General features: G+C 48.7%; 1 protein-coding gene across 1 annotated transcript in view; it reads left to right on the top strand.

Annotated features, from left to right (window-relative positions):
• Positions 1 to 2,211: 2,211 nt before the first annotated feature.
• Positions 2,212 to 14,894, top strand: part of VDR (vitamin D receptor) — a 52,383-nt gene continuing 39,700 nt past the window's right edge. Inside the window, exon 1 of the mRNA XM_090273063.1 lies at positions 2,212 to 2,268. The gene's annotated coding sequence lies outside the window, so the exon portion shown is untranslated. The remainder of the gene's footprint in view (positions 2,269 to 14,894) is intronic.

Raw genomic sequence — 14,894 nt, 5'->3', positions numbered from 1 at the left:
TGTGCTACAAAGACCAGAGAATTGATAGCTCGTTTTTCCCTGAAGATGTTAAAAGAGGCCTAATGTGACAGGTGGGATCTGAAAGAGGAGAAGGTCTGGAGAGACAGATGTGAGAGCGAAGTTCAGGTTATTGGGGGAAGATTAAAAGAACTTGGTTAGGGACATAGTGATGGGGCTGATGACAGCATGTGTGGGGGTCTGTGATGACATCTATAATCCTGCAAATCCGCTTCTAAGTTCTCCGGGGCTGGGTTAGCTAGATGGCGGTTCAAGAGGTAAAAAGTCCATGGACATTTTTTTTTTGTTTTTGTTTTTGAGATGCAGAATGGAACAGTGGAAAGTGCAGAGAGAAGACCTGGGTTCAAGTAGCTCTGTCACTCCCCAGCTGTAAGAACTCTGACAATTCTGCATATCAGTTGTACAATGGAAAGAGTATTTCCTACTCTGCCTGACGCATCAAATGAAGAGCTGTGAAAAGAGACTAACAGTCAGTTACTTTGGAACACTTATACTCATCTTCTCTCAGTTTCTGATAAGGTTTATTTTCAAGATTCCAGGTTCACCTGTTTGGCCAATTAAGCACCACAGAAGTGACTTCTGAGACATTGACTTCTTCAAGAGGCTTGTGGTACTTCCTGAGAATGTCCCAAAGCATCGGTTGTCAGAGATTTCCTCTTATACTCTACTTCCCATGAGAATTACTGCTGGCTTTCCCATAATGCTTTGGACAAGGAGATTCTTTTACTCTCATTACTGGCGAGAATCCATCCATTAGACTAGCAGGACCTCCAAAGGGATACATTCTTTCATCTGTTTCTCAAAATAGATGGTCCATTCCCTAGTTCAATCAAACAATGTGTGTCCTATTTGCTTAAACTTTTCCAGAGAGAAACTTTCCATGATACTCCCTTAATGAATTGTTTCAGTGCTTAACAATTCTCACCATTTGAAGGTTATTTCTTCTGTTTAGACTTGGTCCATTTTTATTTTTCTTTTCTTTTTATTTTTCTCTTGATCCAGTTATTGAGAGTTATCATAGAGTCTAGCATAGCTGTGTCAGAAACGGTTCAGAGGTCATTGCACCAGAAGACTTGCTGGGCTCATCTGTGTGATGCTGGGCAAATCAGCCTGTCTGTGACTCAATTTCCCACCTGCTCAATTTGTCCATCTGACCCATGGTTTCCTCCTTTATTAAAAGCAGTCTCTTCCCTGACTAAAGGAGGTCACCAGCTGCTGGGTGACTTGGTGGGCAACTCTATTGTAGAACGGAACGCTGTCATTATTATTTATGTATACAACCTCCCACTGGACAGTGACCTCTAAGGAGGGAACCATGTCTTTTTCATCTCTCCTCTAGTATTTAGAGCAGTGCCTACCTAACACATTGCCAAAGAAGCAGAGTAGTTTTTAGCCAAAATATTCTATGGCGAATTTTCCACATCCACTTACAATTCCAGGTTTCAGGACGTATCCTACCTCCGCTCTTCTCTTCACACCAATAGTCAAATAGGGTGGGAGGTAGGGAGACTCAGGACCAGTGCCCGGGGAAGCTAAGGTTAAGCTCGCTTGGAAGCAGTTCACGACGGGCCAGGAATGTGGTCAGCCGGTGTCGCGAGTAGGGACGACGAAGCAACTCCACTTCGGCCACGTTTTCCGTTTGCTCTTTTACTTGAGCGTGCTGGGCTGATCTCCCTGGCACTCTGCAGAAAGAAGTTAAGACGACGGCGAGCGGCGCCCGGGATTTCCCAAGAGCGCGGTTAGAACCTTTGATGTCGGCAGCAGGCGCCCCCCAGCGCCGCGAAGACGACGAAGTCCTGGCTGGGTCAGCCCAGGTGGGGGTGACGCACCTGAAGAGGCGTCCTCAGCAGGCTGGGTAGAACCACAGCAACAGAGAGTAGGGGGATACATCATAGATGATCCAGGCAGAAGCGTTGATCTGCACACACATAAACATCTAAAACTCTCACGCAAGGACAGAAGCATGCTTTGCCCTGTGGACGTCAGTCGTGGTGGACTATCCCAGACAGAGTCTCCCAACGACAATGCAATGGTTGATTCCAGGTCCAAGATGGTTGCAGCACCGATGGAGCTCTGGGCAAGCAAGGACTGGACCTGTGGGCGGGGCCAAGGAGTGGGGCGGGCCTTGGGGCGGGGTCTCGTGGGGGCGGGGCCAGGTGCTGGGCTGTCTCTGCTTGTCAAAAGGCAGCAGCCGAGCCCGAGGCGCCGGGAGCGCGGAGCAACGTGCCCACCACCAGCCCGCCAGACCAGGTGCGGCCCCGGGAGCTGCGGGGAAGAGGGTCCCAGGGTCGGGGTTAGGCCCAGTGTGGGGGCGTCGGGATACCAGGCCTGAGTGCCCATGTGTAAGGACTATAGTCTAAGTCTTGGGGGCAAACTTGGTGACTATGATCTGGGCTGCCATGCCATGAGGCTGGGGCACTGAAGGGACACTGTGGTCTGAGAAACAGTTGAAGTTTGTGCCAGGCTGGCGAGGGAGCAGCGACCTCTTTGGTGTTCAAGCAGCTTAACGCAGAAATGCTCCGCTAGCACAGTGCTCAGCACTTGGGCAACAAGAAGCATTTATTTCTTTACTCAGTCGGGGTGCCTTGGCATGGAGCGGAGGAATAAGAAAGACAGATTGGCTGTCGACGGTGCTAAGGTCTGTTAGGGGTGAAGTGTGTGTAGCCTTAGTATCTTGTAGGACCCAGGTATGGTCACCTGCCATGGTGGAGTTGGATCTTTTAAGTAGAGTATTTTTCTTTTCTTGACTTTTTTTTTTTTAACCACTAATGATTTTAGACCTAGTTGGCCCTAGGGCACTGGATTTATTTTTCAGGAGATATCCATAAATGTCCAGCAGAACTCGGGGGGAAGCATGTCATAGAGGAGGGGGGTCAGAGGGTAGTTCCTGTTTGGGAAGTAAGGGGCTGGCCCGTTGTGGGCAGTGAGTGAAGAGGATTCAGGGGAAGTATCTAGGAATGAACATGTGGTCTCAAGGGAGCAGTGGACGCTGCCCAACTCCCCCATGAACTACTGAGGCTGAGACCCAGGCTGCCTGGGCTGAGAGAGCCCTGGGTCTCTGAGCCCAGGCCCTTCCCGCATCTACTCCTCCTCCTTTTCCTCCTCCTCTTCCTCCTCCTCCTCCGTGTGGTGAGTGAGTCAGCCTCCTGTCTGGGCTCAGTTGCAGCCAGAAGGGCCAGAGCCCAGGCAGGCAGTTGGGCAGGCGTTTTCGGAGCATTGCTGAACCTCTCCTGGGCAGAGTTCAGCTCTACTCCAGCTCCCTTCTGGAAGGCTGTCTTCCTCATGGCCGGCAGTGGCCACTCCTGAAGGGAACACCCAACACAGCAGTGATTATGGGATGGCTATGATATGATTCCAGAAGGGGTTGTCTGTGAAGGGATTATGGCTTTGTGGTAAATCCACATCTTTTCCTTTTAGGATCAAGAGGTGCATCCCAGCACCGCACACTCTACCAGCCCCACATTCCATTTCTGCCGGGTGATCTTGTTAGCTGCCCATCTCTGTTATTGAGGTGGGTGTGTACAAGAAATCAGGAAGGTTTGGGGCTAGGGAAGCCATGGTGTTGGCAAAGAAGCTTTTAAACCAGGCTAGGAAGGGGGTGGTGTGTTTGTTGAGGCAGAATGAATTATCTGGACCCTGGAGCCTCACCTCTATGAATCGAGAGTGCTGTGTATTGGGGGACCTTCCTCATCCCTTCTTTGTCCAAGTGTTGGAGGGATTGTGGGTCCTTCTGGAACGGTGTGCAGTCAGACCTGGAAACAGTATGATTGCAAGTTTTTCTCTGGCTTTTGTTTTGGGTGCTTCAGATCCATGAGCAGAAATAGATGCCCCAGAGCCCATTGCTCCTCACTCAACTGACCTCTGTGGACCATTTGAGAAGATTCCACTAGACTGTGTGACTGACTCAAACTGATGCAAGCTGGGGAATTCACAGTCTGTACTATGGCGGGTCCCATCAGGCACAACTTGGACCCTTTTCATGGGAAAGGATTAGAAAGGAGGGAAGAGAAAGAGGATAAGAATAGAGGAGGGTGAGATAAGGAAGGAATGAAAGGAAGAAAATTAGAAAGCTTTCCTGACCCATCATAGCTCTTCAGCCAAGACTTTATTTATATAAACACTGTGGAAAGTCTGTTGCTGTTTGGGGTGCACTAGTTATTGGTGTTTAGGTTTTCTCAGTCTTCTTCCCCTATTCAGCCTCAGAACAGATCTCCTTTTAGGACTAAGTCCCAGAGGAAGCACCAAGACCTCCTGAACTCCCATCCTTCACTTCCAGAAAACCAACGTGTTCCATGAGGAAGACCAACTTTTTATCCCAGAGAGGAGAAGACATTCCAGTTGTTCAGTTCTTTATCCCACATTATAAAGAGGCAGCAGCCATCTTGGCTGAGATCTGCCTCTGCTAGGAACCTGCCGTTACCTGTGTCTAGTAGTTGGGTCCTGGTGGCCAGAGAGCCAGAGTCAGGAGCACCTGAAGTCAGAGCTAAGATGGCATTCTGGTTTGTTACTGGAAAGGATGAGTTAAAGAACTCCAGTTTTCCATTTGTCACTGCTGCAAGTCTGTTTTGGGTGCAGGTAGAGGGAAGTAAGGAAATGACAGGATTTGATTAAGAGCCTCCTGTATGCCCAGCATGGTGCCTGGCCTTCTGAGGGATGACAGGAAGCAGAACCCACCAGACCAGGCCTCTTACCCAAGAAGGTCTGAGTCCAGGATGGGCAGGTCTCCCTCCACTACTCTCCCATTCTGGGGGGATCCAACTGGGCAGAAGCAGCCCAGGGTCTCACTTCTAGTTATACTTTTCTCTATTTGGCCCTTGACCCTCCTTGGTCAGTGCACTCCTGGATGTGCTAGAGAGTGACCATATAATTTATTGTCTAAACTGGGAGACTTCTGAGTGAAAGGCAGTGCTATTAATAGTTGTATCAGGACAATATACCAACACTGTCTAGGACAAAATGGCATAGTTAATTATTCTAGTGACTATCACCCAAGACCTAGTGGAGGTCACAGAGCGGAAGATGGGGTGGATGAGTTTAATTAGGAGGAGAAAATGAGGTTGATGCTTAGTGAGGAGGGGAAGATGGTGGCAGCTTAATTCTGAGGGTAACGCTCCCTGTCCCAGTCTGCTCCCCTGTGCTACCAGTCAATTCCACTCCTCCTGAGGACAGTGCTGCTCCCAGCCACCCTCTCCCAGGACCCAGCCTACTGCTCAGCTCATTCTGGTGACTTCCTTTCACCCTTGACTGTGACCGGCTTCACCTTTGGTTTTCCTGCCCCACCCCTACCTCAGACAGGGACAGCAGGGCCTGCCAATTCCTCTTCAGCTGCCTCTCAGGGGATCGGATTTATGATAGAGCCAAGTCTCAGCCCCATGCTTCCTCTTCCCTCTTCCCCCATTTTTGCTTCCCAGATCTCTGGGTGCCACACCATTCCATGGAAGAGTCCAGCTCTGAATCAGGTAAACAACCAGGAAGGGAAAGGTAGTCAAACTTTGCCCATGTGGAGAAAGGGCACAGGTCACTTGTAATCAGGTTCCAGGGAAATGGTAAGCAAAGAGGAAGCCAGAGCCAGAGAGAAGCTGTTCAGCAGGAGTTGGGGTCAGTTCCTTGGCCACTGAAGTTCAGCTCTCTGGTATGGTCTGCCTATTGGGGAAATGGTCCAGGGTGGAGACAGGCTGTTCTTACTCAATGCAAACCATAGGCGTTGGTGGCAGTGACTGCATCCTGCCCTGGTGATATGTGGAAGAGAAACTGCCCTTCCTTCTGAGTTCTTGGTTCTTATGGTCCAGATGCTTAGGATGGGCTCTCTGAAGAGTCCCCAGACAAACTGTGTTGGAGTGAGTGGGGCGTCATTGTGGAGGGGTGGAGCCTCCTTGATGACTGTGCAGTGATTCTGTCTACCCTGGCAGGAAGGAAGTCATTCTCATCACTGAAAAATGACAAAGGCAGGTGAAGACCTCTTGGGAAGTCCCATCTTTTGAAGTGACTTATGGGGAGGTGAGAAGGGAAGACACTCCCCAGGGCCAGCAGGGGGAAGGGGGTCCGGTTAGTACATGGCAGAAGTGGAGAAGCAGAAGCAGCAGTCTTCCAAGTGCGTATTTGAGCGTGTGTCATGCTTCTGCAAACCTGCCCTGCAGGTCCCGTGCTGAGGAATAGACCAAGCAGTGTTCCCAGAACCAGATGCCACACAAAGTCCCCATTCTGTACTGGGGAGAGTCCTGGGCCTGAGCAGGGCGTGGGCAGCCATACCAGCGGGAAAGTGGAGTCTGGGCAGGACTCAGCAGCTGGTTCCTGGGAAGCTGCTGCCTCTCGCTGGCCTTCTGACAGCAGGTTGAAGCTTTGAGGTGTTGTGAAAGGTGTGACATTCAAGGCACTGTGGGGCACCCATGAGGCTGAAGGCTTTGCTGGTGACACATCCAGTATGTGCCACCTGCTGGCACTGGAGTTGGAGCTCCAGGAACAGCTACTCACTGAGCACTCAGCTCAGTAGTGGCAGGTGCTGTGCTAGGTACATGGCATGCGCAGCCTCCTGGACCGTTCACAATCTTGTAAGATAGAACCACTAGTGTGACCCTTTCTCCAAAGGGAAGCTGCGTCTCAGGGGGACCGAGACGTGTGCCAGGGTGACACAGCTGGTGAGTGGGAGTGTCAGGGCTCACACTTGGGCCTGTCTTTACCTCCATGGACCCTACCACCTCTGCACTTAGGGACAGCCACAAGGCATTCAGGGCCATGCCTTGCACATAATAAGCCTGCAATAAATGTTTGTGAGAGACAGGGTTAGGCTCACTAACCAGTTTGAACAAGTTGACCTGGGAGCAAGCTTGGTTTGCTGAAAGGTTACTCTGGGGACAGTGGCGTCTCAGAAGGAAGTTCCCTCTGCCAGCACCCTCGAGTTTCCATGCCTCTCCCACAGTCCCAGGTACTTTCCTCAGGTACGAATAGCTGACAGGAACAGGAGAGAGGTAGCTCTGTGCAGAGTGATTGCATGGGAGCAAATAAGACTTGACTTGGTCTGGAAGGCATATAAGAAACACTTTCAATTTCAAACAAGCCACTTTATTGATAACCTCCTATAAGCTAAGTGTGCCAAGAAAGAAAAGGCCATTGCCCCATTGTCACCTGGGAGCTATTTTCTCCTGTTTATCTCTTCCCATTCTGGCTACCCCTTAAAGAACATTCTTGAACTTAGCCCACCTGGAGGCAGAAGTGGACCCTAGCCTCATCTGATAGCCTCTGCCAGGCATTGTGCCCCCCACTCTGCTTGGCTCCTTCCATAATCACAGCTTCTCTTTGGGGTGAGTTCTAATTATTCTCTCCCCCATGTATATGCTGAAGATAAAGTTAAAAACATGTAGTGGCCTTCTCATGGCTGCAGAGTTAACCCTTGACTCCTGCTCTATACTGCTTGCTGGTGCTGGGCTTGGCCTCACAAACCGCTCTCAGTGCCAGAGCCCAGATCCAGAGGTGGAAGGAGGAGAAAACGCTCAGCCTACCCACTGCAGCTCTGGGTTGCGGGGCTCCGTGGTATATACAGCTGAAATTTCAGGCAGCACTATTAGAAGCCATGCCAGCAGCCTGGTGGAATGCATTAGACACACTTGGGGTTCAAATCCTGGCTTTATCACTTTCTAGACTGTGACCTTGGGCAAGTTTCTTAATCTCTCTGAATCTCGGTTTTCTTATCTGTAAACTGGGGGTTATAATAACCCCCTTGTAGGGCTGTGTGAGGATTGAAGACAACGTAAATCAAGTGCCTGGCATGAAACAGGCCCTTGAAAGGCATGTGCAGACAGTCATTCAGTAGAGATGTACATCAAAGGCCTACTGTGTGCCTGACACTATTCAAGACACTGGGAATTTAAGAGTGAAAAGAAAAGACTGTTGGAATTGTTTTCAAATGTACTAGATCAGAAATTCATCACTGTGAGAAGTCCCTTTAGAATCCAGGGATGGCTCTCTTGGCTCAATTCGAATTCGGTTCACTGATTTCTCTTTCTGTCATTTGTTAGCTGATGAGCTTGGGAAAGTTATTTAGTTTCTCAGATTCCTCAATTCTTTTTCTTACTTAAATGAAATACATCATATACACATGAGCATACAATTTGCTTATGTATAGGTTAAAGAATAATATAACCTGCACCTATCACCTAAGTTCAGAATGAAACATTTACAGCACCTGGAAATACCCCCTTCCCCCTGCCTATCTGCATCCCCTTTCTCACTCTCTACCCCATAATAATTAATATTTTGAATTTTGGTTAATTATTTCCTTGCTTTTCTTTGTAAGTTATCATCTATATATGTTTTCACAAAACAATATATTTAGTGATGCACATCTTTGGAGTTTACATACATTTATGTTCTCTGTGATGCGGGTTTTTTTTTTTTTTGTTTTGTTTTTTTGTTTTTTACTCAATATCCTATTTCTGAGATTCATTCATGCCAATATACACAGCTGTAGCTCTAGCTCATTGGTTTTCACTTTGGTGTTGTGTTCCATTGTGAGAATATGCCGCATTCTGTGTCCTCCCTGTTGTTGATGGACATTTGGGGTGTTCCCAGTTGGAGGCTATTATGATGAGATAACACTTCTTGGAATATGTTGGGCTTGTCTCCTGGCACGTGTATAGGCATTCTGTAGGGCACATACATTGGAATGGAATTGTTAGTTCACATGAAAATGAAATTCCATGTTTGGCACATAGGTTGTACAAAAAACAAAGAACAAAACAAAACAAAAAACACCACTCCTTAAAGTAGTGAATAAAAGTTCTCATTGTTTCCCATCCTTTTAATACTTGATACAGACTTCTGTTCTAAAAGTTGTACTAGATGAGTTTCTGAAGTCCCTTCCAACTACAATAATTGTATCATCCTTGACTTATGGCCCTGGTTTCTGGCTTCAGTGTATGCCTGTTTGACGCATTGCTCTCAGGTGGCTCCGGTCATGCCACAGCCTGACTGAGAGCCCTGTGCAGAGCCTCTGGGTGCAGTTGAAGCCTTTCTTTACTGGGCTTCCATCAGCAGTGGGTGGACGATCCCAGGGCTCTACATTCTCCCCCAGATTTGGCATTTTGTTCCGTTCACCCAAGAGCCCGGTGTTAGTGCTGAGCACTAGGTGCTCAATTAACACCCACTGAATTGCATTTTTGTCAAGTGCATTGACAGGGACATGTCTTTTTCCTGGGATCAATTTTGAGAAAAGGACATGGAACTAACAGGACCATTTGCGAGTTAATCAAAGCTCAGGGGACTGGGTACTGTGATGCAATTGATGTCTGTCCAGGACTTCTTGATCATCTCAAGGCTCCAGGTGAAGTGAACTGAAGTTTAATAGTCTCCACTGACCAACTGTTCAGAGTCTGGCCTTGTTCTTTGACCTTCTGACTTGTCCAATCTGAGAAACAGGGAGTGGCTGAAGGACTGGGAGGCAGAGAACGGAGGTGGTGCCATGTGGAAGGAGCAAAGTGTCCACAGAGAATCGGGGTGCTGGGTTTAAAAGGTGTTAGATATACCCAGTGTCCTGGCAGCCACATAAACAGCCATCTGCCCACTCACGGAACAAAAGAATGTGGCTGGCTGGGCAGTTGCCTGGGCCACCCCAGCCCGCAATCCTGTAATTACTCATCTAGTCTGTGCCTGTCAGCTCCAGAGGTGGGGGAGCACCTCTGCTCAGGGCCTCACCCTGGTCACCAGGCCCATGCTGGGCTCAGTGGCAGGGCCTCCCCAACTCTTCAGCCATTCCCCGCCCCCAGCTCTGTCCCTGTGTCTCTCTGCATCAACCTTTGACCCTCATGAAACTTACATGTCATATAATAGGTGGCAGTCATAATAAACCAATGATTATTATAACTTACTATGTTCCAGACATTGTGTTAACTGTTTTCATCCATTTTATGCCTCTCAATAATCTTACGAGGTAGATGATATTATTTTCCCCATTTTACAAAAGAGTTCAAAGAAGTGGCTAAATTTCTTACCCAAAGCCATCGAGCTCCTAAATCAGAACCAGAACTTAAATTAGGTCTTCCTAATTCTTGAATGCATGTCCCTTCTTTACCTGCCCACTACCTTTCCTACACAGTGTCTAGTCATTCAGTTCATTTTCCCCCTCCTCTTCCTGTCTAAGGAGGGCTGGAAAAGGGCAACAGGCAGTGCCAGCCGAGGGTGAATGGGACAGTTCTAGACTGGCCATGATGATGCTGGAAAACACCTTCGGGGCAGAGTTCTTTGTTCCAAGTGGCTCTGAATTTCCCGGCCTCTGCCAGGGGTGGGAAGTTACTTCTGTCCAGCCTATTTGGCAAGCGCACCAACATCTTGGGTGCCATGATATTAAGAAGTGGGGGATGGGTTGCCTCAGGTAAAATTCCATTATAATGAACCCCATCTGAGATCTGAACAGCTTTGTTGAAATGGAATTATGTTAACCTGTGTGCAGTGGAAGAAGTCAAGTATGTAACCTGGGAATCTGGAGGTGAAATGGAGCTAATGTGCCATAAAAGTCTCTTAGAAAAGCTCTGGAAAGGTCTGTAGCCTAGAAGGAAAAGAGTCAGACACATCCCCAGTTTCTTCTGGAATGCTAAGCTCCTGGATGGTGGGGCAGGGCAGGGAGGGGAGAGCTTTGTGCTTACTTCCACCTGACAGGGCTGTGACTGTCCCACCCCTGCTCTGCTGTGAGCCCCTGAGAACAGATCTGAAACCCATCTCTCAGGTGTCAACATTCATTCAGCAGTATATCTAACCCATCAGAGGAGAATGCAAGAGATGCTTAGTGGATGGAAGTATGTTTGTTGGTAGACTGAGCCCCATGAGCTAGAAAGGAGATTTGAAAGGCAATTGCTTTGTGTAGCTAAAACTTCTTCAAAGAGCTGGGCTGCAACTCAGATAAAGTCTTCCCAGGTATTGAACCAATAATGTGTAATAAAAAAGCAGGTACCTGTGCCAGGCACTGGGCTGAGCACTTTACATGCATTATCCCAGGTCATTGGCTCTGGCCACACAACTGGTAGGGAAGGAAGGCCGGTAGTGCACCCAGGCAGTCTGTTCTCTTCATCGTGTCTCTGTGACCACAGAGCTCCACTGCCACTGTGGGCAGGTTCTGGGGGCCTGGGCCAGGGGGCTACGAGTGAGGCTGGAAGGATGCAAGCCCTGGCGGGATGGACTGGAGGCACAGCCTGGTCTAGAGAGGCAGCCCGGTCTCAGGCCGGCAGGGTTGCCACTGGAACTGCAGCCCAGGGTGGCCAAGTCATCTAATGTTTTAAATAGGAAATTAGACATCCAGTGCAATCTCTACTTTTTTAACAGTGACAACTAATTTAGAAATGTGTAATTACTGGTAGTGATGAGGGTGGAGTGCCAAACAGAACACACAGAAGTCAGGGGTAGCCTGCAGGCCTCGAGTGTCCTCAGTAGTTTCTTCTTTTAACAGGTGCCTATTACATGAATGGGACCAGGGAAGTTCTTGCTTACATAGGATTTCTTACTACAGGCATGAACGATCACTCTCTGTGGGTACTTTATAATGCAGAGCAGTCTATTTAATTTTTTGTACAGTTATAATGAAATCTCAGTCTGATGATATTCCAGAATGAATCCTCTCCTTTCCTCCTTCCTTCCCACCCTTGCTCCCTCCCTCCTTCCTTCTTTCCTCCCCTATTCTTTTTTCCCAGTCAGTTATTTCCCCATATTTATTAGAAAGAAAGTTCTGAATAAAAAAATCAAAAGGAAACTAATAGCAAGGAAAGGATCTCTGGGAAAAAAGAAAAGAAAAAGGAGAAGAATAAGAAAGAAAGAAAGGAAGAAAGGAAGAAAGAAAGGAAGAAAGGAAGAAAGAAAGAAAGAAAGAAAGAAAGGAAGAAAGAAAGAAAGAAAGAAAGAAAGAAAGAAAGAAAGAAAGAAAGAAAGAAAGAAAGAAAGAAAGAAGCGAAAGGAAAGGGTGGGATGTTTTGCAGGGCTTGGGAGGCCACGAATGCTACGAATGCAATGCTGTGAATGGCGCTTATCAGGTGTGATCTGCACAGGCCCTCCGGGCTGTTGCGGACCTCATTCCGCCAGAGAGGAGCTGCTGCAAGGAAGCCTTCAGGATGTCTTCTCACAGCCTCCGCTCTACTTTCCTCCCAAACCTAGTTCTCCTTCTTCTCTTAAGTACCTGGGAGGATAATAGTAAACTCATAACTAGCATTTTTATGGAGTGTAACAATTTTTATAACAGACTTTAAATATTTCATCTCTGCCAATACAGTGATCCTGTGAGACAGGCTTGGTAAAGGAGCAGGGTTTTCATCTTCTTTCCTCCATTCTGTAAGAGAGCACTCGGCACCCGAGCACAGAAACCCAGAGTGCGGGGAGCTGTGGCTCCCACAGGCCTTCCCTCACCTGCCACCCTCCCTCCATGCCTGGGGTCCTCTGCTGGAGGTCAGTGGGGCAGCGGATAAGTCCTGAGCCCCTGACTAAGGCCCCACTTCCCTGAAAATCCCGATTCAGGGGGAGTGTGGGGTGGGCATGGAAAAGGCCCTAAACCGACGCGGGGTGGCCAGTGGCCAGCCTTCTCCGATGCCTACCCCAACCGCCTGTCACCCTGCGCTATACTTCCCAAAGCGGGGCAGAAAATAGCTCACTAGGGAATTATTTTTGTCTCTGTTAAACTTCAATCCCAGGCTCCTGAAGAGCCTGGCTGTAGAGTGCTTTTCAGGTCAGGGTGAGTTCTGGGAAAAGTAAGAGGTTGGGGAGCAAAGGGAAAGTGGTGGGTGGAGGGGCGGCCACCTCTCCCCACAGGGCAGTGATGGGCCACGGCCACTGGCCCCCTCCCTGCCCATCAGGCTGCCTGTCTGGCAGCAACTCCAGCTGACAGAGTGGAGCCTGCCCAGCCAGCTGGAGCTGAGTTTCACTCTCAGCTCCTTTCACTGAGCGCAGGCTGTGAGCTGACACATCAGATCCCTTCTCCAGGGATGTTTGCCTTTGCTGGGAAGAGTGCTGAGAGGAGGCACAAGGAACTGTGTTACCCTGTATGAAGGCCCAGGTGGTCAGCAAAGGGAGGGGGGAGATAGCAGACTGCTGAGGAAAAAAAGGGTGTTCCTCTGGAGACCCTGTTTAGCACCTCCTGAAGCAGCATTGAATGCTGCTCTGTGTAGCAAATCTGTGCCATCTTTGCCCTTGGGCACCAAAGAAAAACAAGGAAGAGGAAGATGGCCAATGGATAGGGCTGGGGGAGGTGGTTATAGTTTGGAGAGAGTTCATGGATACCACATAAGCAATTATTTCCACCAAGAAGAACTTGGTGGCCCCTGGGAAGAATCCTCCTGAGAGATTAAGATGTTTTTGGCTGAAACATTGGAACGAGCATCTTATCTTCTATCATAGCTCTGAGGGGAAGGCTGGGCTTGTATGACATCGGCCAGTAGTGAATGTGGGCACCCTGACTCAGAGTATAGGCTGGCATGTGGCCACACGTGTATGGGACTTCCCACACGTGTCCATGGCACAAGTTGTTTGTGACCATCGTGTGTATGTGGCTGATGCCCTTCCTTAGAGCAATTCCTGGAAACAAGGAAGTGACCCTGTTGACCAGGAGAGCAGAGTGGGCCCTGGGGATCCTTGGAGGCAGGTTTGGGATCGGTTGGCTGTGTGGTAACTCAGGTCTCCCTGTGCCCAGCAACCATATCTGGCCACCGTGGACAAACTGATGTATTAAATAAGGATTGAACTGGTGATGTGTGGCTGAGCTGTTCGCCAACTGCCACCTGCCCTTGCTGAACCTTTTGTTCTTTTGATTTTCTCTCACAAAACAGTTTTTCCTATTCAGCTGGGCTGACTTTTCCAGAACTCTCTCCTCTACTGCTCCCTTCCAGCTCGATTACTCGTGGTCCTATAGCCAGGGTTAAGGATTCCTGCAAGAGGAGGATGGGCTGGTGGTTCTGGGTGTGCAACAGCTGGGAGCTTAACTGTGTTGCAGAAGAGGGTCTCTGCTTTGCTGACCAGGGGACCCTTTCCAAATGAACCTATGGGAGAGGGGCCCATTTTCACTTTCTTTATAGTACTCAAGGCTGATTCAGTTTGAAACAGAGATCTGAATGGCGTCTGAAAGTCTTCAGTTTCAAAATAGTATTATGATAATTAAAAATTGCTGGTATTCAAGACTCAATGTGTTTACTAGAAGAACTCAGCAGAAGAAAGAATAGAATATGCTTTCTATTGAAATGGTCATTTGGTTGGTTCATCTCTTCCTGGTGCCCTGTCTCTCTCTCCAGCCATACAGGGCTAGTTTCCCTGCCTCAGATACACTCTTTCCTTTTGCTGCGTAACCTTTTCACATGTACTATCTTCCTGGGTCTTCGTTACCTTTCTTACCACTGCCATGTTAAACTATGTTCTTTCATGTCTCAGTCGAGAAGCTGAGAAGTCACCTCCTTAAAGAACCTTTTCAATCTTTCCAACACAAGGCCAGGTGCTCTCCTACATGCTCCCGTCACACCTATGCTTACTGGTACTGTAGCATGGACTGTACTGATTTGAAGTTCCTGTTGGTCTTTCCCAGGGGATTGTATGCTTAAGAGGGCAACATCTGTGTGTGGCTCACCATGGCATCTGTGACTTCTAGCACAGGGCTTGCCACAAAGTCAAGTGCTTAAAACCAGGCTGGGGTCACTTCAAAAGAAAAGGTATCAGAGGCCAAAACCCATGCCCACCACAGTATGAGGCCAAGAGGAAATGCTGACCCTCCCTGACCTCCCAAGGGGGTCCCCATGGGGAAATCTACACAGAAGGAGGCTGAACAGAAGCCCTAGAAAAGTTCTCAAGGGGGAAACCATTCCAGTCGGGAACAGAGGAGCGGTTGGTGTCATCTTGGGTGACTGCTCTGCCCTCTAAAGTGAATG

This window comes from Furipterus horrens, unplaced genomic scaffold (genome assembly GCF_987537825.1).
Source record: "Furipterus horrens unplaced genomic scaffold, mFurHor1.1.pri manual_scaffold_4, whole genome shotgun sequence".
Lineage (NCBI taxonomy): Eukaryota > Metazoa > Chordata > Mammalia > Chiroptera > Furipteridae > Furipterus > Furipterus horrens.
The sequence above is the reverse complement of the archived record's forward strand: the minus strand, read 5'-3'. Positions and strand labels throughout refer to the sequence as shown.